The sequence below is a fragment of the Octopus sinensis genome, linkage group LG7, assembly GCF_006345805.1.
Source record: "Octopus sinensis linkage group LG7, ASM634580v1, whole genome shotgun sequence".
NCBI lineage: Eukaryota > Metazoa > Mollusca > Cephalopoda > Octopoda > Octopodidae > Octopus > Octopus sinensis.
The window spans coordinates 97,673,302-97,698,700 of record NC_043003.1 but is presented as its reverse complement, the minus strand read 5'-3'; the positions used below and the strand labels follow the sequence as shown (position 1 = coordinate 97,698,700).

General features: G+C 39.4%; 1 protein-coding gene across 2 annotated transcripts in view; it reads left to right on the top strand.

Annotated features, from left to right (window-relative positions):
* Positions 1 to 22,440: 22,440 nt before the first annotated feature.
* Positions 22,441 to 25,399, top strand: part of LOC115214330 (histone deacetylase complex subunit SAP30L) — a 62,508-nt gene continuing 59,549 nt past the window's right edge. Inside the window, exon 1 of one of the 2 annotated variants that reach the window (XR_005000159.1) lies at positions 22,441 to 23,014. The gene's annotated coding sequence lies outside the window, so the exon portion shown is untranslated. The remainder of the gene's footprint in view (positions 23,015 to 25,399) is intronic. The other variant, XM_029783512.2, reaches the window with a different exon arrangement.

The following is a 25,399-nucleotide window of genomic DNA, read 5'->3' as shown; positions in this document are numbered from 1 at the left end:
GACGGAATAGCAGGAGAGCCTTGCGACGCTCCATAAACCATGTGCCCAGTTTCGATCTTCGATTCAACCACGTTTCCCGTCCACCGAAACTAGTGAACTTGGGAAACATCAGTTTAGCCAGCGGAGACCACACCCGTTCACCATCCAGGTAGAACCACAGATGCTCCAACCTCAGCGCATATCTGCGCATCAACAGCCAAGGCATCCCTAGCCCACCCTTTAACGGTTGTTGACAGCAAGTAGAGCGTTTCACAAGCGGTTTCCAGCCCCTCCACAAAAAGTGAAAGAGCTGTCTTTCCAGCTTGGTCAACCACGAATCAGGGCAAGGAACGACGGATAGGCGGTAGGTAATGACCGATGCGATAAACACATTGGCTACCTCCTCCCTTCCTTTCAAGGATAGCCACCGCCAAGACCAAGTCTTGACTACTGCAGCCACCCTGCCCAATACCTCGGCCCAGTTCTTCTCTATTTGGAGGTCTGGTCCAAACCAAACCCCTAGCAACTTAATCGGACCCTCCGTCCAACGTCCCACGACGCTGTCGGGAGGCATCGACTTGCCTCTCCAGGTGCCGAGCTGCAAGCCGACTGACTTTTCACGATTAGCTTTTGCTCCTGCCACCATCTCGTAAACCTCTATGGCCTAGCCTACCCTCTGTAGGTGATCCATTTCGGTTACGATGATGGTGATGTCATCCACGTAGGATGACACCGATTTTCCACAACCTGGCTGTCTCGGGATGCCGCTCAATTTTCGCAGTAATGGCTCAAGAGCCATCACGTACAAAAGCGGGGAGAGCGGACACCCTTGACGAACCGAGCGTTTGATGTTGAACGGCTTCGAAAAGAAGCCGTTCACCCGAACTACCGAGTCGATGTTGTCATAAATCTGAATGATCCACCTGAGGAAGCCAAGGCCCAGGCCGAACTGTGCCAGAACGGACACCAGGTAGTGATGGTCGACCCTATCAAAAGCTTTAGATTGGTCTAAATGGACCAGTGCCCTACCCTTGCCAGAATGACTATTAAACCCCTCTAAAGTGTACCGCATAAGATGGAGATTATCCTGAATGGTTCTGCCGGGAACGGCACATGTCTGTGCCTCCCAGATCAGACCATCCGCGACACGCGCCAATCTTTTCGATAACACTTTGGCAAAAATCTTCAACTCTGTGTTTAGCAGAGTGATGGGCCGGAAATTATCAATACAATCCCCCTTGTTCGGGTCCTTTCTGACAAGCGTCACTACTCCCCGGCGCACAGATCTGGGAATAAACCCGTTCTGCTGCCAGTTCGCGTAGACATCCGCCAGTAGGTACCCGAACAAGTCTGGCATTCTCTTATATAACTCATAGGGTAGACCATCCAGACCTGGCGCCTTACCTGCGCCGCAGTCCGCCATAGCCTCAGCCACCTCCTCAGGCGTGATCGGCCCTTCACAGCTCTCTGCGTCTCGCCCCGATAGGCGCAGCAGCCCGTCGAGGAGGTCCGTAAAGTCCCTCCTACTGTCCGGTCCGCCGCCCCCACCGAAAAGCTGAGCGAAGTGCTCCTGAAAGGCCTCACACATCTCCTCGGGTTCGTCTATCAACTTACCTTGTTGGTTCGTCAAAGATCGAATTGTGGCATCATTACCACGTTGAGCCTCCACCACTCGGGCCCATCCTGCGGCGTTGATTCCCTCACAACCCACTGCGCGGATCCTAGCCCTGACAATGCAGCCCATATGTTTGGCCTCGAAGTGCTGGTTTAACGCCAGTCTCTTGGCCGTCACCTGAGCCGTAGAGCCAGTTTTCATGGCTTCCTCTAATTCCTTAACTAGAGTTGATCCCCTCCTAGCCTCTCTAGCCACTAATCCTATGCTATATCTAATAGACTCGAATTTAATGGCCCGTTTGAGAGCATGCCACCATTTATTATTAATGATGGCACCAGATAGCACCCTCTGAATCAAAGTCCTAATCTGGTCTCTGTACTCCTTAATCGCCGAAAGGGACGTATTAAGTTTCCAATAACCGGAACCTCTATTATATACCTTATCCATGTCAAGCTTACAAGTGACCATTTTATGATCACTGTAGCTGACCGGGTAAAACTGTGGACACTTAGCTATTTCTCGATCTGCTTTTCTAATTAGTACTCTGTCTATGTACGACCTGGAAGATCCGTCGCTATTTGACCATGTCCACAATGGAGCGTTTGGAAATTCTAACCTATAAGGATCTGCCAATTCAAAGCGTCTTAGCAGTCCCAGGAAGCCATGGTTACCCTTTCTATCTGTACACGAGCCAACACAATCTACATCCGCCTTGCAAATTGTGTTATAGTCTCCTAACACAACTAATGAATGTGAAGTATTAAGAAACTTCCCCAGCTCTCGAAAATACTCACTTTGCCCAGTTTTTTTGGGGTGCATAAATTGCAACCAGTCTGATAACTTTACCGTTACTGAACGTCAAATCCATGACGACTAGCCTACCTTCTGGATCTGAAAAAATTAACTTTTTCTCAAAAACCCGGTTTCTTTTTAATAGGACCAACACCCCACTCGCGCTGAAAGGACCACCTAGAGAGAAAAAACTCTCGTAGCCGTTCAACAGCGGGAGTAGATCTCTTGGCCCCTCTACCCGGGTTTCTGTAGCAACAATAACATCCAAATTCCGCGACCTGATATCATTAAGGAAGCGACCCTGCTTCCAGCTTGGTTCGGCGTTCCTTCATTCTCTTTTTCTTTTTCCCGGGTTCGTGGCGTATTTGGACGTAGGCCCTCGTAAATATATGGAGAAAAATCCATTCTTAGAGGGACTACGTCGTGGAAAAATTCGGATTTAATCCGCCCGTAATTCTTCCGGCCTATCCTGTAGATATGAAAGTCTTTTGAAGTCGTTTTTTCAACTCGTTTGGCAGTTGGGATAACTGCCAAACGGTTGACCAGTCTATTATTTGAGGCTTTTATGGCCATGTATGTGTTTTCTTTCTTTTTTAAATTCACTTTGGGAGGGGTGGACTGTGTTTTGTCTTTTTCTTAGAAATTGTCGACCACCCCTCCTCTCTGTCTTTCTCTTCAATTTTTTCCGTTTAGGTGTTGGTACTGGTGCTTCTGCTGGTATCGCTGCTGCCTCCTCCGGTGCTTCCTCCCTTCTTTCCTTTTCTTTTGGTGGGCACTCGGCCCTTATATGGCCCTTCAACCCGCAGTTGCAGGATCTCGGCTTTCTGCCTTCTACGTGGACTATGAGTCGCTCTCCTCCGCCAACATTTATGGCTTCTGAGATTTCCTCGAGTGTAGTCACCTCGGCTTGAATTGCCATTGTCAAGCTCTGGCCTCTCCACCAGTCTTCCTCTACCACTGAGGCCTGGGGAATATTTATTTTTTCCTCCAGACCTAGGGTTATTGCTGCCACTAAGCAAGTGGCATCCACCTCAGTGGAGATATTATTTATATTTATTTTTGAGGTTCTCCTTCCCATATATGTTGGAAGAAGAACCACCTCCTCTGTTCTTAGTGTCTCCGACGAGTACCTCTTTGCTGCCTCCTCCGTTTTAAATCTTACCTCCACCGTCCTGGATCTTTTTCCTCGGTTGATGTAGGTGATTTGAGGCATTTTTCTATTTTGTTCTCTTCAATTTGCTGTATCATTTTCTTTTCTATACTGTATGTTTTGTAAATTATTCTTATCCTGTTCACAGCATCTGTCTCTTCCTCTGTTGAAGCTACTGTTATTTCTGTTCCATTCCTTTTTAATACGTGTGTATATTTCTCCAGGTTGGACCTTTCTGTATTTATTTTCTTCACTTTTTTACCAGCTACCTCTGCGAATTTCTTTGGTGAGGTAGCTGGTGTATTTCCCTTTTGTTTTTCTGGCGTTATCGCCGGTGGACTGTCTTCTTCACCTGACACAGGTGAGTAGGAAATTGGTGTTTCCATAATGAGTTAGCTAAAAAGCCTTTCAAAAATTGGCTTAAAAAGCCTTTCGCAAGAGATGACTTCAGAAGCCTTTTCACAAAAATGGCTTAAATAGCCACAGGATAACAATAATTCCCCCGCAGGGGGGAATTTCAACAACTAGCTTTCGAAGAAAGCAATTAGCAGTTCTTTTTTTTTTTTTTGAAAAACAATAATAATATTCACAGTAACAAATAACAGTAATCACAGAAACAAATTCACATGTACCAAAGTAGTAGAGTTCAACAAACAAACCGACAGCCTAACATGTTGACAATTCTTTATTTATTTCAGTTATAAGACTGTGGCCATGCTGGACCGCTACCTTGAGGTGTTTGGTCAAACAAATCAACCTGGTATTAATTTTTAGTCTGGTACATATTCTATTGGGCTCTAAAATTACTGCCACCAGTCTTCAGTATGGAAGGCTAGGATGTAATACAGTAATGAACCTCTTATCTAGCTTCCAGAATTCCTTGAATACTTGTCCCATATTGTGTAAACAGATCTCGTTTGTGAAATTGGTTAATTTGCATACAAGGTATCAAAACTAGTTTTGCTCTTTACTTCATGTGGATTGATAAGGATTAAACACACTCTGCTTTAGAAGTGTATTAACTTGTATTTGTGTCTGTTAAATAAAATCATGTTCTCTACTTTTCTTTGTTTAATTTTCTTACTTTGATGGTTGGCTGAAAAGTTCACAGGCTGACCAAGATACTCTCATAGAATGTGTCCAAATGAGGGTTATTTTCCAACATAGTCTCCCTAGCAATCCACACACTTCCCCCATTGGTGTTGCAGTGCATGGATCCCATTAGTGAAGAAGCTTTCATCTTGTTGCCCCCAAAAGTTATCAGCAGCAGATATGACATCATTATCACTCTGGCAGAATCGTTAGCCCACTGGGCAAAATGTTTAGCGATTCTGAGTTCAGTTCAAATTCTGCCGAGGTCGACTTTACCTTTCATCCTCTCGGGGTCGATTCAGTAAGTACCAGTTACGCACTGGGGTCGATGTAATCAACTTAATCCTTTTGTCTGTGCTTGTTTGTCCCCTCTATGTTTAGCCCCCTGTAGGCAATAAAGAAATAAATATTGGTTCCTGGCCAAGTTAAGGTTAGGTTTAGGGTAACTCTAACCCTAATTTTGCATTTTAGGGAACAGATGATAGTCAGGTGGGGTCAAATCAGGAGAATAGGGAGGGTGATCAACCAGTTCAAAGCCACAGTCATGCACAGCAGCCATTGAAAGAACCTCAAAACCCAATTGGTTAATGGTTTCAGTGGACTGGGCAGCTGTGTGTAGGCATATATTATCATGCAACGACAAAACTTTCTCCGACAATAGACTTCGGCATTTGGTGCGAATTTCTGGCTTCAGTTTGTTGACCAGCAAAACACTGTATCTTGTACTGTTGATCATATGCCCCTTTTCCAGAGAAATTGGATCACTGCTCTTTGTTCTTCTTTAGTGCACATTGCTAGCAGAGTGGCTATGCTTACACTGTAAAGCCAGAAAGAAAAATGGTGCAATGAGGCTCAAACTTCAATCACGTGACCACAGCAGTACCAACTATAAGCATGCCTGCACAGAAGGCAGTGTGGCAATCCGAATATGGCTGATGCCAGCGCCGCCTCGACTGGCTTCCGTGCCGGTAGCATGTAAAATGCACCAATCCAATTGTGGCCGTTGCTAGCCTCGCCTGGCATGTAAAAAGCACCCACTACACTCACAGAGTGATTGGCGTTAGGAAGGGCATCCAGCTGTAGAAACACTGCCAGATCAGACTGGATCCTGGTGGAGCCTTCTGGCTTCCTAGATCCCCGGTCGAACCGTCCAACCCATGCTAGCATGGAGAACGGACGTTAAACGATGATGATGATGATGGTGATGATGGTGAAAGTGCAGATAATTTTTGACTTCCCCTTGTACTTTAATTAGAATGTAAATATTTTCTACCTTAATTATTTAATGCGAAGATTAAATTAATAATCAACAAGGATTTATACATAAATAGTGTCATCATTATCAAAATGTGAACATAAACAGAAAGAAATAGATACTTCTGTTCCTAAAATGTGTTACTTTTATAGTGAATCATCACTACGGTAAAACCTCGTAAAGTGAAAACTCATAAAGCAGAGCAATAATTTCGTATAGTAGCAATGTTCATCATCATCATCATCATCATCATCATTTAGCATCCGTTTTCCATGCTAGCATGGGTTGGACCGTTCAACTGGGGTCTGTGAAGCCAGAAGGCTGCATCAGGCCCAGTCTGATCTGGCAGTGTTTCTATGGCTGGATGCCCTTCCTAACGCCAAATCTTAATTCGTTCCCAGAAAAATATTTTACCTATAAAATTTATGATACTTGTAAATAAATACTCTTTTACTCCTTTACTTGTTTCAGTCATTTGACTGTGGCCATGCTGGAGCACCACCTTTAGTTGAACAAATCGACCTCAGGACTTATTCTATCTTGGTATTTTGCTGAACCGCTAAGTTACGGGGACGTAAACACACCAGCATCAGTTGTCAAGCAACGTTGGGGGGACAAACACAGACACACAAACATATTCACACACATACACACACAAACACACAACACACACACAAACACACACACACACACACACACACACACACATATATATATACATATATACGATGAGCTTCTTTCAGTTTCCGTCTACCAAATCCACTTACAAGGCTTTGGTCAGCCCGAGGCTATAGTAGAAGAGACTTGCCCAAGGTGCCACGCAGTGGGACTGAACCTGGAACTATGTGGTTGGTAAGCAAGCTACTTAAACAATAGTAGAATATAAAGAACAAAGTAAAAAGAATGTTGAGATCATTTATAATAAAAAATACTATTATTATAATCATTTTCTGAATCACTTTCATTGACACTAGACTCATACACACCATGACTTGTAGATGTAATCACCGATTCACAAGCACTCATAGACAGACTAGTAGATTTCTTTTTAAAACACATGTCTAGAATTGTTTGCTTAGATGAAGCTTTTTTTCGCTCTCTATAAATTTCTCAGTAACGAATTTGTTATGGTAGTAGAAACTTTTGCACATCATTCAAAATTTGGATCTTGTGCTTGGAAAATAAAACTCATAAACTTGGGGTCTTGTAAAGCGGCTCCTCGTAAAGTGAAGTATTGCTGTATATGCTTCTATTGAAAGAGTGGAAATATTCATTAATGAAAGTATTTTAACAGAAGCATTTGATAATGAAATTGTTTACATTCTGTATTGTTTTTTATTATCTTTCCATATTGAAGGCTTATGATGGGACTTCCGTGTGTTGATTTAGGATGTTCAAAGATCACTTTTGAATTTAGTTCTTGCCTTGTTTAAAACACTTGAATTTTTTCAGTATTTTTCACAAGTATAATAATAAATCTGACAAAATACATCTTTTTCTATATATTGGGGTGTCCAGAAAGTTTGTGCTGATTTTTGAAGGAAAGAAAAAGGTCAATAAATACTTGCCATTACATTTTTATGTCAGGTTACTGGTAACATGTAACCCAGTACAACCTATCACATGGTCAAGTCGTCAGCAACTAAACTGTCAATGCCACCAAGCTTGTTAATGAGGAGAGTAATTTGGACACCTTGTGAGATGAAAAACAAAACCTGTCAAAGAGCAGAGGAACTTGAAAGAATCTACAGCCATCCAATAGAGTGTATAGAGAGGAGTTAACTTCAATGATGAAAAATCCCTGGACTCCAGCCAGGATCATGGCAAAGTCATGGGGAGCAGTATAGCATATGTGAAGTTGGATGTATTGATCTTTATTCAGTGAAACTACACAACACAGTCTGTTCAAAAGATCCTCTTCAGTCAACATCCAGTCTTGGGTCAACCGAGTAGGTTAGTGGATTACTGTCAGTTGATAGAACTGGTGATCCATCAACTCACTTTAGCTACTTGAAAACACCATGGAGTTCTGGAACCTCATAATGTCACCAATTGGAGTTAGCTGACTAGTAGTAGTAGTAGTAGTAATAATAATAATAATAATAATAATAAAATAATAATAATAATAATAATAATAATGACGACGACGACGACGACGACGACGACGACGACGACGACGACGACGACAACAACAACAACAACAACAACAACAACAACAACAACAACAACAATAATAATAATAATAATAATAAATGCCCTGATGAAGTACCAGACAGTGGCTCTCATGGCTTCTGATCTTAACTGATTGGAAGTGTTATCATGTACATTGTTTTGTCTTGGTATAAAAGATGGTCTACAGCAAATATTTTGCTCAATACCACAGATTTGCTTGTCAGTTGTAAGACCTTAACCAGTTGAGCATGTCTCTTAGTGGCTGACGATATGTGCATCTCTGATCACAAGCAGAAGTAGTGGGGGAGCATCATAGCTGTGTGTTGAAAGGAATTCTTAGAAGTTTGGATAATTCCCCTTTGGAAACGTGGGTGGTTTGTTCAACATCATTCAACAATCCTTATTCAGGGACCTTTTGAGCGGGATGGGTTATTCGATCAGATGAAAATTCTAACTGGGCCCCACCTGCAAGGTCATGTGCTGTTTATCTTTATATGAGATCACCATGTCATGCACATATGGTTATGATGCATGTGCCTGGTGTATCCTTATCAGACAGGTAGTCACGATGGGTATACTGGGCTTCGTATATTTGACCCCAGTGTCACTTTGATGGCATGCACTGCTCTCTCACTCAATAATAATAATAATGATAATAATAATAATAATAATAATAATAATAATAATAATAATAATAATAATAATAATAATACTTGTGAATAAGAACAGTGTTCAACAGGCTTTTATCCAGTTTTCAGTTACAAAATTTTACAAAGCTTCAAAAGATTTTAAGCTGTAGTAAAAGACACATGCCTTAGGTGTCATGTAGTAAAACTGATCCTGAAACCATGTAGTCACAATCTGTGTAATAAATAACTGTATTAATTACTTTTATCTGAGTGCATATCTGCACTCAAATAAAATTAAAACTGTTATATATAAGATTACAAATTAATTACATTGACACCAGGTCAGAAATTTGTGATGAGTATAACTTATTGGTAAGTATAATTACAGAAGTAGTGGAGTTTAGATACAGGAAAGGAACAGTATAGTTGTAGGAGATGAGTAGAGTTGATTGGAGAGTGTAGGTGTTGTAGAGGGGCATGGTTTCTTAAAGAAGTGTAAAGGTTGACTGGTAAGGGGTATACCTGTAAGAGAAGCAGGGTGTTATTGTATGAGAGGAAAAATAGTGATAGAAGAGACGTGTATTTGTATGAGATAAGATTAGTTCATTGAAAATGAATATAGTTAATTAGAACATTGGTTTTCAACCAGGGTTCCGCCAGTACAGTCCAGGGGTTCCGCAAGAAGTTACAAAACTGCTAAAATCAGCAGTAATTTTTAATTCTCCTGTGCAGATATGTGTGCATAAGACTATCAAATTACTGCACAGGGGTTCCTCGAGCCAGTGGAACGTTTCCTTGGGGTTCCGCTCCAGCAAAAAATTTGAAAAGCACTGAATTAGAGTATATAGGTGTGAAGGTGCATGACTCAGTGGTTAGAGCATTGAGCTCACAATCATGAGGTAGTGAGTTCAACAGGGATGTGTGTTGTGTTCTTGAGCAAGACATTTTATTTCACATAGCTCCTGTTCACTCAGCTGTAGAAATGAGTTGTGACGTCACTGGTGCCAAGCTGTATTGGCCCCTTTGCCTTTCCCTTGGATAACAACAGTGGCATAGAGAGGAGTGGGCTGGTATGCATGGGTGACTGCTGGTCTTCCATAAGCAACCTTGCTCAGAGAGTAACTTTCTAGGTGCAATCCCACGGTCATTCATGGCTGAAGGGGGTCTTTATCGTTTATAGGTGTAGGAAGAGAGAAAAAGAGAGAGTGAGTGTGTGTATGTGTGTGTGTGAGAGAGAGAAAGAGAAAGAGGGAGGGAGAGAGAGAGAGGGGGAGAGAGAGGGAGGGAGGGAGAGAGAGAGTGAGAGAGAGAGTTAAAAATATATAGTTTCCAAATATTTATGTTCCAATATAGGTTCAGGAATTTTATTTCTGCAATCATATTTTCAATGTTTATTAAAGTTTATAACACTGAAGAAATCCTTGATTAATCCACTTCCGATTAAAAACAGCCCAACTAATACAACTAATGCTGAAAATAGTCACAAATCAGTATTCCATTCCAGTTATAACATATAGACAAAATATTAGGAATCAAAAATTGATCCCAAGATTAATAGAAAAAATATGGACAAAGCAATTCATTGTTAAACAGTTGGCTTCACAAGACATTTCCTGAGTTGCCCCAGAGAAAATTTCCTCTATTGATGTATTACACTAGTTTTGTCAACAATATGCTTCATATCTGCTTATTGCTATTTAAGGCAATTTATAACATCGTCAAATACTTGTGTTGCTATTTTTTTTTTATATTTGGATATAGGTGCAGGCTTGGCTGTGTAGTACGAAGTTTTCTTCTCAACCTGATGTTTTCAGGTTCAATCTCACTGCATGACATCTTGAACATGTACCTGCTACTATAGTCTTAAGTAAACAAAAGCCTTGTGTGTAGATTTGGTAGAAGCCTGTCACACACACACGTGTGTGTGTCTTTGCACTGACATTGCCTGATTATTGTGAATGTCACTATTTTGCAAGACCTTTCTGGTTATGAAAACAAGCATCCAGCTGTGGAAACTCTACCTCAACAAATTCTGTCTGACCCAGGCGAGTATTGTAAAATGGACTTTGAAACAATGGTGACCACGACGATGATGATGATGATGATGATGAAGTGGGACTGAACCCAAGATGACATGATTGGGAAGCAAGATTCTCAACTCTACATCCATGCTTACACTTACATATTGTATTGGCTTTAAAATGATTTTAACTTTAAATATCAGCGGCATTTCAGCCATGACTATATTCTCCTTTAATTTGGTCTGATATTGGGCAAAACAATCTAATGTATCCTTCCTTTTTTTTTAAATGGTTGGATGGGATCGGAGGGAGATTTGGCTGCCATTTCTAGCTGGTCAAGTGATTGCATCAAGCAGGGATTCTCTAACATTTTCTTCTGGCATATCTCTTCCTCATGTCCAAAAGTGTTAGCATACCCTATGTGAAGAATATAATGTTAAATGGTTGATTGAGTACTATAGAACAGATAATAGACACGTATTCATCATCATCATCGTCGTCATCATTTAATCTCTGTTCTCAATGCTGGCATGGGTTGGACAGTTTGACAGTGGTTAGCCAGCTCAAGGGCTGTTTGTGTTCTGTTTGTCTGTTTTAGCTTGGGCTCTACAGCTGGATGCTCTTCCTAATGCCAACCACTTCACAGAGTGTACTGGATGCTTTTATGTAGTATGAGCATGGGCACTTTTACGGGGTACTATTACATGGCACCGACACCCGGGTTCAGTCCCACTGCGTGGAATCTTGGGCAAGTGTCTTCTGCTATAGCCCCGGGCCGACCAATGCCTTGTGAGTGGATTTGGTAGACGGAAACTGAAAAGAAGCCTGTCGTATATATGTATATATATATATATGTATGTGTGTGTTTGTGTCTGTGGTTGTCCCCCTAGCATTGCTTGACAGCCGATGCTGGTATGTTTACGTCCCCGTCACTTAGCGGTTCGGCAAAAGAGACCGATAGAATAAGTACTGGGCTTACAAAGAATAAGTCCCGGGGTCGATTTGCTCGACTAAAGGCGATGCTCCAGCATGGCCACAGTCAAATGACTGAAACAAGTAAAAGAGTAAAACAGAGAGACACTTTTACATGGCACCAACACAGGTGCCTTTGTTATTAATTTAACCTAATTTAATGAGCTTAAATTCCACTACAATCAACTTTAGCATTTATTATTCTATTGTTGATAAAATAAAATATCTCACTACTGGGGTTGATACACCCAGCTATTCCCTCCCTACCCAAATTTCTGGCCTTGTGATTTTGTGAGAAATAAATTTCATTTAATTCAATGTTACATTTTTTCCTTAATGAGAGTGATAAGCTTAGATCTCCCTAATGAGTGACTCTGTTCTAGGCAGCTCCAGAGAGACACACCCACATATCATTCTGAGTTGGAAGGAAGTCTTGCATGAAATTCGTTTTTGATTATTAACATTGCGTAAAACCCTTATTCACAACAGGAAATGTATGAGAACAACAAAAGGCTCTCCACACATTTTCTAAACATAATAGTGGCATTTACATAGTCGTGATTACTTCAAAATTCCTGTCATTTAACAAGCCTCACGTACTCATGCAATTGCTCCTGTGTTCCCCTAAGGGTAAAGACCCCCTTCGGTCATGAATGACCATGGGATTGCACCTAGAAAGTTACCCTCCTAGACACAAGTCCGGGCAAGGTTGTTTATGGAAGACCAGCAGTCGCCCATGCATACCAGCCTCCCCTCTCCACGCCACTAGTGTTATTCAAGGGAAAGACAAAGGTCGATACAGCTTGGCACCAGTGACGTCGCAACTCATTTCTACAGCTGAGTGAACTGGAGCAACGTGAAATAAAGTGCTTTGCTCAAGAACACAAAACGCAGCCCGGTCCGGGATTCGAGCTCACAACCTCACGATCGTAAGCTCGACGCTCTAACCACTGAGCCATGCGCCTGGATACACATACCCCCAAGGATATGCATATCCTGGTTTGCGAACCCCTAGCGTAGAGCCTGTCTCATGGACTCATGTCTGTTTTTTATTTTCCTTTTTTTATGTGGGCAACTTCGTTTCTCAAGCATCAAAGCAGGAATTCATGTGCAGGAAACTATCTGAATCATAGTGAAGCTTTAGAGTAAGCCTTCAGACCGTAAAAAATCTAAAAGTGACTGGTTTTAATTTAAACTATTCCTTTGCACTGTGCATAGCTTAACTTTGAAGTAATATAACTCTTATACATTCACAGCGGAGTTATATCCCTTGTGACGTCATCACTTTCATTACTATAAATTTTTTTTTCCTTCAGAAACGCATTACCCTTTTATAAAGTTTTTTTTTTTTAAACTTTCTCGCTATAAATTGTAATCCATAAGTTAAAATATTTCTTTGTTTTGTAAACATACCCAGAAGTTTTACAAATCTTTGTATTAAATGGCGCAGGAGTGGCTGTGTGGTAAGTAGCTTGCTTACCAACCACATGGTTCCGGGTTCAGTCCCACTGCGTGGCACCTTGGGCAAGTGTCTTCTACTATAGCCTCGGGCCGACCAAAGCCTTGTCAGTGGATTTGGTAGACAGAAACTGAAAGAAGCCCGTCGTATATATGTATATATATGTGTGTGTGTTTGTGTGTGTATGTTTGTCACCCCAACATCTCTTGACAACCGATGTCGGTGTGTTTACGTCCCCGTAACTTAGCGGTTCGGCAAAAGAGACCGATAAAATAAGTGGTAGGCTTACAAAGAATAAGTCCTGGGGGTCGATTTCCTCGACTAAAGGCGGTGCTCCAGCATGGCCGCAGTCAAATCACTGAAACAAGTAAAAGATTAAATGAAGTCACATACAAATAGATATAATGGTGGTCTTATTCTTTTTCTTTTCCTCCTCTTTGCCTTTTTTTAAAAATTTTTATCTAGTTTCAGCTCACGAGCTGTGGCCATGCTGGGGCACCGCTTTATTTGATTTTGCTGATTCTTGCTAAATACATATTCAAGAAAGTATTCAGTTATATTCCTTTACAATCAGAGTTCAATTTCTGCTGGGTGTGACTTTGCGGTTCAACTTCTCAGGATGATTAAAATAAAGTACTAATCAAGTACTAATGTTGATTTAACTAACAGTAAATGCTTTCCTAAATTTATGGTTATGTGCCAGTGATGTGGAGATATTAGCAGTCAAACCAAAGAATCTCAAACTTGAAATCTTCAAAGCCACAGTCGAACCAATTCTACTATATGGCTCAGAAACCTGGACGTTATCAAAGAAGCTTGAGAGGCGGTTGGATGGAACCTACACTCGCCTCCTTATGAGAGCTCAAAATCTCTCGTGGAAGCGTCATCCAACCAAAATGTAAATATATGGGAAACTACCACCTGTGTCATCTCTTGTGAAAGGTAGGAGAGTCCAGTTTGCTGGACATTGTTGTAGAGCTGAAAACGAGGCAATTTCTACTCTTCTCCTCTGGAAGCCGTCTACTCGCAATACCAGAGGGTGCACACTCTCCTACCCTGATGTAATCTCCAGGGATACAGGCATCCAGCAACAGGACCTCTGTAATGCTATGATGGACCGTGAAGTCTGGTGTAACATGGTAAATTCCATTGTCTCGACCACGGTCGAACAATGATGATGTCTTTTGATAAATTATTGATACTGTCAGTCCCAAGTCCTGAGAGAAGAACAGGATTTGAACTCAGAATGCACAGAGATGGAACAGATACTATAAGGCGTCCAATCTGATGTACTAACAATTATCTCAATCCACCAACTGAACGGGTACTGTTTTGTTTTGTTGACCCAGAAAGAGTTAATGACAAAGCTGACTTCAGCAAAAATTGAACTCAGAATGCAGAAACCAGAACAAATACTACAAAGCATTTTATCCAACACTCATTCACTCTGAAAATTCACTACATTGCCAGAGATAGATGTCTTTTTAATTCACAAAGACATACACAGATACACACAGATAAATATATAAATTTTTAAAAATTTGTTTGCAGGAAACGTTTTGAATATGCAAATAAAGCTCCTATTCTATTATGCTGGTCATGGTCTAATGATGCTGACTTGTGAACCAGAATTCTTGGGGGTTGCATTGAACTGTGCCGATATGATGTAGGATAAATATAATAATAATAATAACAATAATTCTTGGATGGAATTTATAAACATTTAATTGCATGGCACTTTGGGCAAGTGTCTTCTACTATAGCCTCGGGCTGACCAAAGCCTTGTGAGTGGATTTCGTAGATGGAAACTGAAAGAAGCCTGTCGTATATATGTATATGTATATATGTGTGCATGTATGTTTGTATGTCTGTGTTTGTCCCCCCAACATCGCTTGACAACCGATGCTGATGTGTTTATGTCCCCGTCACTTAGCGGTTTGGCAAAAGAGACTGATAGAATAAGTACTGGGCTTACAAAGACTAAGTCCCGGGGTCGAGTTGCTCGATTAAAGGTGGTGCTCCAGCATGGCCACAGTCAAATGACTGAAACAAGTAAAAGAAAGAAAGAGAAAGAGATTATTTACATTTGACGGATATTTGTCCTCATCTTGTTTCTTGTTAACATGTTTTGGCTCATATACCCTCCAAGCCTTCATCAGGTGTCTTGGGGAAACTTCCAGCCTGGTTTCTCATTCCTAAGGTAATTTTCGATGTTGTTATTATTATTATTATTATTATTATTATTATTCAGGTCACTGCCTAGAATCGAACTCGGAATCTTGGGGTTAGTAGCCCGTGCTCTTAACCACTACGCCATATGCCCACAGACATATGGTAGCCTGTGCTCTTAACTACTATGGGCATATGGCGTAGTAGTTAAGAGTGCAGGCTACTAACCCCAAGATTCCGAGTCCGATTCTAGGCATTGACCTGAATAATAATAATAATAATAATATCAAAAATTACCTTAGGAATGAGAAACCAGGTTCGAAATTTCTCCAAGACACCTGATGAAGGCTGGAGGGTTTATCAGCCGAAACATTGTGTTAACAACAAAGATGAGGACAAATATCTGTCAAATGTAAATAATGTACATAATTCCTCATCCCTTAAATATAGAACTGTATTTAATGCACTGCTATACAGATTTCCACTAGTCACATGTCTCTTAAGATCACAGTCCATATGGGTATCGGGTTGATAATCATCCTGGATTCATTTCTTCAGGCAATATAACATTGATGGATGTTTAACAGAGGGTTGTTTATCTCTTTTGACCAATGCAAAGGTTGATTGAGTTATGTGGGTATTTCCGTGTGTATTTGGTGGGGAGGTGGGGAAGGTGATGGAAAGAGAGGAGGAATAGTAGTTATATGCGGATGGAGGTGTGTATGGTGATGGTTTAAGAACTGTATCCAGCTCCAGTGTCTGATTTGGCATGGTTGTTTAGCTGAATGCCCTACCTTGTGCCAACCACTTTACAGTGTTTACTGCGTGCTTTTTTCATGCTACCAGCTGTAATGGCATTGCCATGCAGCTAAGCAAGACTATAAACCTCAGAGTTGGTGGGAGCGCTTCATCTATTATATAAAATCCGTTCTCTCTGTGTGTGTGTGTGTCTTGTAGGATCTCGGGCATCCTCCATCCGATTGCACTCAAATTTGATATGTAGATACCAACAGTATCAGGGCATGTATAAGTCTTGAAAAAATTACAAAAATCGATTCCAGGTGAGAATGCGATCGATAAAGCCGTGGGAACGTGCATTTGTACATGCAAGTACATCAGCTGTTGCGATCGATACTACGTGTACGTGAGAAAAATGCATGTGCAGTTTGTGCAAAAAAAAGCCGGCTGGCTTAAAATAAAGCCACAAAATGCAGCATATTTAAGAGACCAAAAAAGTAAGATGCAAAAGAGATATTTTCTTCAAACTTGGCATGAAGGAAGGAAAGACTATTTGGTTTCTCAAGAAGTTTTTTTTTTTGCCTTAACTTTGTTTAACAAAACCAAAAATTTTATTGAAATAAAGGCATGCTTAATTGTTTTTTAATGAAAAGAACACACTGATTGCTTTTTATTCAGCAGATATGATTCAGAACCGTCCATTGGTTGGTGGGAGGGGGCGTTTTGCTCGTGTTAGTATATCAGATGTTAAGGTATGAGAGAAGGTGTCAAAGCAGAACAGGTTTCTTGCAGTAGAGGAGCGATATGACTACTCACATTTAGAAGAGAGGGTCAGAATGATCAGGTGGAGTAGGAAAGAGATATAATAGCAGTGATGAGGTGTTCAAGTTCCCTCCCTCTCTCGAGGTACAAGGTAAGTAGAAATGAGAGGGAATAGGGAAACCACAAATGCAGGAGGGTAGAAGGGCAGGTGGGTGGGTGGTTGGCAGGTTGCAACAGTAGATTGTGAAGTGAGAAAGGAGAGGGATGGATGAGGAGACGGGAGATAGCATCTGTAAAGGTTGGATAAGTTTAAAAGCTGGATGTAGTGAATAAGTTGTAGGGGAATAACAAACGATGCATGAGTTGGAGGGTAGATAAGGGTGCAGAAGAAAGTGGAAGCAGGGGGAGATAATAGTGATGATACAGTAAGCACGGGAAGGACGAGAGAGATATGACAGATAGACGGATGGTTTGCAGGAGGGTTGGGGTGGAGTGGGAGAAAGAGGCAGGTGTAATGCCTGAGGAGAGAGAGAGAGAGAGAGATGTATGGTAGAGGAGGAGAAAAGATAATTGGGGAGCTCAGTGTGTAACCAATGTATGTAAATTGTAGGTGGAGAGAACAGTATCAATATATGGAGTATGAATAATACGTGAAATGGTTCCAGGTAACAAGAAAAATAAGTGGTATCAAGTGAGAGCAACAGTTGGAGAAATGATGGGTGGGGAGAATGGGGTGATTTGAGGAGATTGGTCAAAAGGCCCATTTGTTCATACACACACACACATACACATACATATATGTGTAATTATAAGATCCAAGGATCTAAGTTCAGGAAGTTTGTAAGCTTCAAGCACTTCACGACTCATTTCAAATTATATCTTCGGTGAGTTAGTATTCCTTAACGACACTGTAACGTTCATATAATTAAGGTATCTTTGGCCTAGTGAGTAGCTAGCTGAGTATCCCTCATTGACTAATTAGTACATCAGAGAATATGCTAGCTAGGAAACATATGTGGCCTGGATTTTACCTCCTCCACTTATTCAATTTGGATACACACACACATACATGCACACACAGATATAGCACTTTCAGAACTCTGTTTCACTGAGGCAGGTAGGTCTTTTCAAGAACCGTGTATCATCAGTCATCCATGAGGCCCAGAGTCATGAGATCAGCTGTCACCACTTCATTTTATTGTTTTCTTGGGTCACTATTTTCCTTAAGTTCCATCCACCTTGAATGTGCAACAATTCCTTGTATAACTGTCATCATCCATATGCATCACATGTCCGTACCAGAGCAGTCCTTTTTCTTGCTCATTACATTCGATTCCTCTCATGCCTAGTTTTTCTCTCAGTACATTTATACTGTCATTCATGCACACTTACATTGCACATCGAAGAGAGCATATTGGCTTCATTTCTTTTCAGTTTTGTCAAGTTGTCTGTGTTCAAGGCCTGTGTCTCACTACCATGCAACAGTGTAGTTCTAGCACAAGCATAAAGCAATCTGCCTTTGACATCAAGGGAAATAGCTGTGTTGCCAACAGCATTAGTAACTCCTTGAACTTTCTCTAGCCTGTTCTTACTCTGGCTACTATACTTTCAGAGCAAATTGCTTTCTAATTGCATCTCAAAGATAACAAAAACTATCTACTTCTTCTAACAAGCCATTTGGGTATTTCTCATACATACTACTCCAGGGCATTCATCACATACGAAGCATGTATTCACTATTAGTCTGCTTATAATTCTACATCTCTTGTGTGTTCATAGCTTACATTGGGTACAACAAATACAGTTAATATCTCCTCCTCCTTTTCTGCCTGCATGGCAATGTGGTGAGAAGATTGCTTCCCAACCATATGGTTCCAGGTTCAGTCCCACTGCATGGCACCTTGGGCAAACTATAGCCTTGAGTCAACTAAAGCCTTGTGAGTGGATTTGGTAGATAGAAACTGAACTGAAAGAGACTCATCATATGTGTATTGTATGCATGCGTGTGCATGTGTATGTATAGGGTTGGTCGAAAAGTCCATTCAGTTTGTTAAGCAAAAATACAACAGGAGTTTTAGACTCGAAGCGATTTGTTCAATTAATGATATAATTACTGTTTGGTTCTAGTATCTTCTGTGATCTTGTAGGCAGATCCATTTATTCCCTGCTCAAAGAATGTCCTGTCTTTGCTGGTGAAAACTCTTCCAAGTGAATTTTTACATCCTCTTCAGAGTTGAGGGTCTGTTCTGTTCAATGAATCTTGAAGAGACTGAAACAGGTGTAAATCTGAAAGTGCAAGGTTGAGTGACTATGGAGAATGTGGCAAAACGTCTCAGCCAAGCTCTAGTAACTTGTGCCATGTCCACAAAGAAGTGTGTGGCCTGGTATTGTTATGATGAAAGACAATGCCCTTATGATTAGCAAATGCTGGATGCTCCTGGTGAATTGTCGTGTTTAATTTGTCCGCCTGATCACAGTACACACCTAAATCGATCATCCTGTGTGTGGGAAGCTTGTAAAAGACAGTACCCTTCTAATTCCACCAAATTGAAAGCATTACCTTCGGGCAAAGTGCTGCTTTAAGTTTGTTTGTGACATGTCCAGTAAATTCACTGCAGGGAAAGTTCACCATTATCACGTTTTTTTTTTCAATAAAATAGATTTTAACTATCAATAGTGAAATACTATGGATATATTTTCTCAGTAAACTTACCTCGCAGTGAGCTTTTCTCGTGATCTTTCTTCAGGGTGAACAGATGATGGTGAACTTCCTCTGCAGTGAATTGATGATGGGGAACTTACCTGTAATCTATTTGTGGTGATTTGTCACACTTCTCCTATAATCATTTATACTTTACATTGTTATAGACAATCCATTTTATGTCCACTATCATCATCTTCTTCAAAAAGTATTATTTGCTTCACCTTTTTGTAACAAATCACAGATAAAAATCTGTTAGGCCTCATTCAATTGAAGAAGCCCGTCGTATATATATATATATATATAAATATGTATATATGCGTATGTGTGTGTATATGTTTGTGTGTCTGCGTTTGTCCCCCCAACATCACTTGACAACCGATGCTGGTGTGTTTACGTACCCGTAACTTAGCGTTTTGGCAAAAGAGACTGATAGAAGTCGATTTGCTCGACTAAAGGTGGTGCTCCAGCATGGCCACAGTCACATGACTGAAACAAGTAAAAAGTAAAAGGTAAAAAAAGTAAAAGTATATGTGTATATATATATATATATATACATGTGTGTGTAGTTAGTTTAGAGGGATATATATATCAGGGCAGATACCATGGTATCTTAGCTTAATGTGTCTTTTCAAGCACAGCAGACTGCCAGGAAATCTCAACCCCCTGTCATTCCCTCTGTGAGGTCCAACACCTGAAGAGACTCCCTCTCTACTTCATACCATGTCTTTCTGGGTCTACCCCTTCTACATATTCCTTCTACAATTAGAGATTGGCATCTCTTGATGCAACTGTCTTCATACGCATTACATGATCATGTCAGCACAGTCTTTTCTCTTACACACTACATCTGATGCATAGCATACCCAGTTTTTCTCTCAAATCAGTTACATATGCACACTTGCATAATCCATCCAGTGGAGCATACTGGCCTTATTTTATTCAAGCCTTTGCATATCCTCAGAAGTCATAGCCTATGTCTCACTGCCATGTAGCATAGTTGTTTATACACAGGCATCATACAATCTGCCTTTCACTCTGAGGGAGAGGCCCTTTGTTACTAACAGAGATAGTAGTTCACTGAACTTTGACCAGGCTGTTCTTATTGTAGCAGCTATGCTTTCAGAACAACCTCCTCCACTACTAACTTGGTCACTGTGGCCATGCTGGAGCACCGCCTTTAGTTGAGCAAATCGACCCCAGGACTTGAAAGCCTAGTACTTATTTTATCGGTCACTTTTGCCAAACCGCTAAGTTACGGGGACGTAAACACACCAGCATCGGTTGTCAAGCAATGTTGGGGGGAGGGGACACACATAGACACACAAACATATACACACATACACATACATATATATATGTATGACGGGCTTCTTTCAGTTTCCGTCTACTAAATCCCCCCACAAAGCTTTGATCAGCTCGAGGCTATATTAGAAGACACTTGACCAAGGTGCTATGCAGCGGGACTGAACCTGGAACCATGTGGTTGGTAAGCAAGCTACTTACTACACAGCCACTCCTACGCCTATAGATAGATAGATAGATAATTTAGTTTATGATCTACATCCAATAAAACTAAATCTAAGAAAGGATTCAATACAGGAGAGTGTAGAATATGTTTATATAAATACCTAACGATTATATAGATGTTGCAATGGTACAAAATTGTGAGGCATTTTTATTTATATGAAATTCTACAAACATCTATCCACTTGTCCATCTATCTGTCTATCATTCTATCTATCTGTCTGTTTATCTGTCTATCTCTCTATCTACCTGTCTGCCTGCCTACCTACCAATGACAGACCAACCCCGGTTTCTTAGAATTCTACCTTGTTCATGATGTATCTTTGCTTTTGTAAGACGAAGGGGTGTGATTTGAGGTAGATTTTAGTGGCTTCATTCATTAAACCTTTGCCATTGTTCTTTTAGTTGGATCATACGCTCATGTTATTTTATCAATATTTTGAACATTTTTTTTCTTAACAATCGGCGAGCTGGCAAAGTTGTTTTGCACGTCAATCAAAATGCTTTATCCGTCTTTACGTTCTGATTTCAAATTCCGCCGACGTCAGGTTCCCTTTGCCTTTAGGTGTCTATGAAATAAGGAATATTTTTAATACTTCTGTACTTATTTTTATTCTTCGTTGTTACCGGCAAAATGTCAAAAGAAGTACGACACCCCCTGTTACTGTTCAGCCCAAGGTCAACTGTGATCGAGTAGAACTTTGATCAAAAATATTCCAGTCGTGCCCATCCATTTTTTTAGGAGTGTGTCTGGAACTACAATATCTAAAGTGTCGTTTTATAGTTTTAGACAGAAGAATGCTATATTCTAGCAAGCTGATCGATGACTGTTTATCAGAAAGAAGCTGCAAGAGTTGATTAATGAATGAATGATGCTATAGCTGATGGATGGATGGTGGGATGAAACACACCAAAAGATAAATTAATTTTTGATATTAAAAACAAGTGATAGCGTGTGACGAAAGACTGATAAACATAAAAAAAGACTCAACTATCATTGAATAAAATACCAGACTCTCGTTTCCTCGTTTCAACCCAGGATTTTCACTAAAGAACCGCTATGTGGTTACTCGACATGTTAGAAATAACAATCGAATCCCTTCTTTTAAATTGCATTAGACTGCCTTTTAAAAAATAGAACAAAGGACATATTAAATAAAGTATACCTAAATACACTATGCTGGGGAAAAAATAATAAAAATTTGAGGATCATGCTGCTGGTAGATCTTTCACCATAGCTAGGTATGCGCGATCATGGTTGACCTAGGGTTAAACATACACGATCGACAACAACAGAGGAATTCACGTCATCTTATGACACAAGAAAAGCGAAAGAATTACATACTTCAAGGGAGATAACTGAATAACAAATAGAAACAAACAGTTCGCTGACCTAGCAATCTCTTGCTGCTAAGTGTTGACCCGTTGACATCTGACCTGCTGACCTCTGACCTGCGCATACTCAAAACAGTCCGCCAGTCGGCTTTCATTGTTAGTTTGTATTTGCTGTTCGCCTTAGCAGCAAGCAGCTATGTTGAGAGCAGTTATAAGTTGGATAGACAGATAGCACCATGCTTGCGACATATATTTCAAATGGGGCAGACAGAACGAAAGAAAACTGACGTTTGAAAACGATTAAAAAGAAAAAAAAAAGGAGTTAAAAACAATATTCATATATTTATACATACATCCATACACACATCCACACACACACACATTTTATATATATATATATATAATATATATAGATAAATAAATACAGCATTTTTTTTGGATTTATCATTTTCTCTGAATATATATACATATATTTATATGTATAATCCATAAGTTAATTCGAATATTGGAGCATACGATCTCAAAATCTAAGCCTGATTTCAAATCAAGCACATTTTCACCCAAAACGACCAAGATATAAACGAAAAAAAAAAAATTAAGAAAAGGGAAAAACCAACAAACGAAGAGAAGAGACAAGTATAAGAAGGTAATACTTTTACACCTTAGTTTTGGTTATTATTGTATATATATTCTGTTTGTCTTCACATTACAGTCACCATCGTAATTTTGTTTTCTAAAAATGAATTAGGTCTTGGTGTTGTCAACTAAACTGTCCCCGTTTATACACACACACACATATATATATATATAATAGTTGCTCTTTCTAGAAATGTAAATATATTTCCTAGTGTTGCGTGTATGGTTTGGTCTAGGAAGATAATGGAAATTTCAAAAATATAATTTAATTATATTAGTATTCATTAATGCCATCGTCATTTTATCTTATAGTAATTTCTCTACAACACTTAAAAAGGTTTTTTTTTTTATAGTGTTTCGAAAATAATGTCAGTTTATTTGTTTGGTATAAGTGCCATATAAGTATGTATACATTTATATATATATATAAATATATACATTTTCTTATATTAGTTATTGTCATTATATAAAAGAACAAATAAATGAACTAATGTTGTTACGATTCCCGGGCATAGTTAAACAAATTTCACTTCATTTAATTATGTAGCTCATCGTTGGAAAAGCATTACCATCAATCATCACAGTTATATACATTTGAAATATCCTCTAAAAAATGCATGTCCTTTCTCTGTGCCAACACAAACGAAGCCAATATTATAATTACTTCGTCTGTCTTTATGTTCTAAGTTCAAATTCCGCCGAGGTCGACTTCGCTTTTGATCCTTTCGGAGTCGATAAATTAAGTACCAGTTGCGTACTGGGGTCGATCTAATCGACTAGCCTCCTCCCCCTAAAATTTCGGGCCTTGTACCTTAGGGTAGAGAAGAATAGGCATAGTTTCGGTTGTAGTAACTTCGCCGAATAATATTATAATTACTTGGTCGGGAGCTAAAAACATGCGTTTGTCGTTTTTCTTCGTGTTTTGCCCTTTCGCTTTCTCATGTTGGAACAGTTTCACTCGACTTTCATCCATCCCACTTCATAACTTAAATTTCTCTACGATGTATATTTTATTTCTAAAATCGAATAAGAAAGAAAAACAAAATTTTCCCTTGCTTCATATATTTAATGTAAGATAGAAAGAAAAAAGAAACCCAACTATTTATAAATCATTTTCAGAGAGGTTGGACCAAAAACAAACACCCTGGGTCCTGTGATTGATTTTTTTTATAGAAAAATGATAACGAACTATAAAATTAAAACGAAATATATTCACACAGTGACATGTGTGTATTTATATATTTAATTGATCGGCAAAGTTGTAGCATAAACAGAAAAAAATTCATTCATGGAATCCAGAGAAGACCAGTTTGAAAATTAACAACAAAACAATAACAACGAGACCAACAACAAACAACTTAAACCTTTAATGCAAAACTTAGGATTTTTTCCCGAACTTTTTTTTTCCATTTTCGTTAATATTTGTTTCATTATTCAGATCTTCACTCTGTATTCTATCTTGAATATTTGGCGACAGTGGAAATTTAATCTTAACAGAGTTAGGTGTTTTTGCTGTGGTTTGAATTAAAGAAAAATCTGTCGGCTTTGACTTTATTTTTTTCTGTTATCAACCTGACTTTATTTTTTTCTGTTATCAACCTAAATGTTTGTTGTGGTAGATAAAATAAGTATCAGTAATATATATATATATATATATATATATATATATATATATATATATAGATTTCCTTTTCCCTTCCTAGAAACAATATGTATACGTACAGATTTCAAAGTATCATATATGAAAAAAAAAAAACGAAAACCCTATCGAAAAATAAAGTAGACCAACTATTAGGTTTTTGCCCCAGTGACAAGAAATCCTACATGGGTGTTATAATGTAAAATAATAACGAAAGTTATGGGTGTTATGATGTAAAATAGTAACGGAAGCTATGAACGAATGTCACAACATCCCGTACCTTCACCCCTAATAAGTATCCGACTCGATTCTCTGCCTATATAAGAAATGATATGTATGCGTCGTGTAAAAAAATATAAAATGGTAAAGTAAAAGAAACATTTTGAAAGATGTAGTGGGAGAAAGTCTCTCCTACTTCCAGTCACATAAGAATATAAATATATATATATATGTGTGTGAATTTGATTTTCTTTTTACCCTTTTTGTCCACAAGTGTTGTTTGAAAGGTGTTTATATATATATATATATATATATATATATATATATATATATATATATATATATATAACTCCCTTCAAACAACACTTGTGGACAAAAAGGGTAAAAAGAAAATCAAATTTACACACACACACATATATATATATATATATATATATATATATATATATATTTATATATAGTTCCTCTCATATTAATCGTATGTCTAATCTCTGTAACTCTGCCTTTCTGATTTCAATATATCCCCCCTTTTTTTTT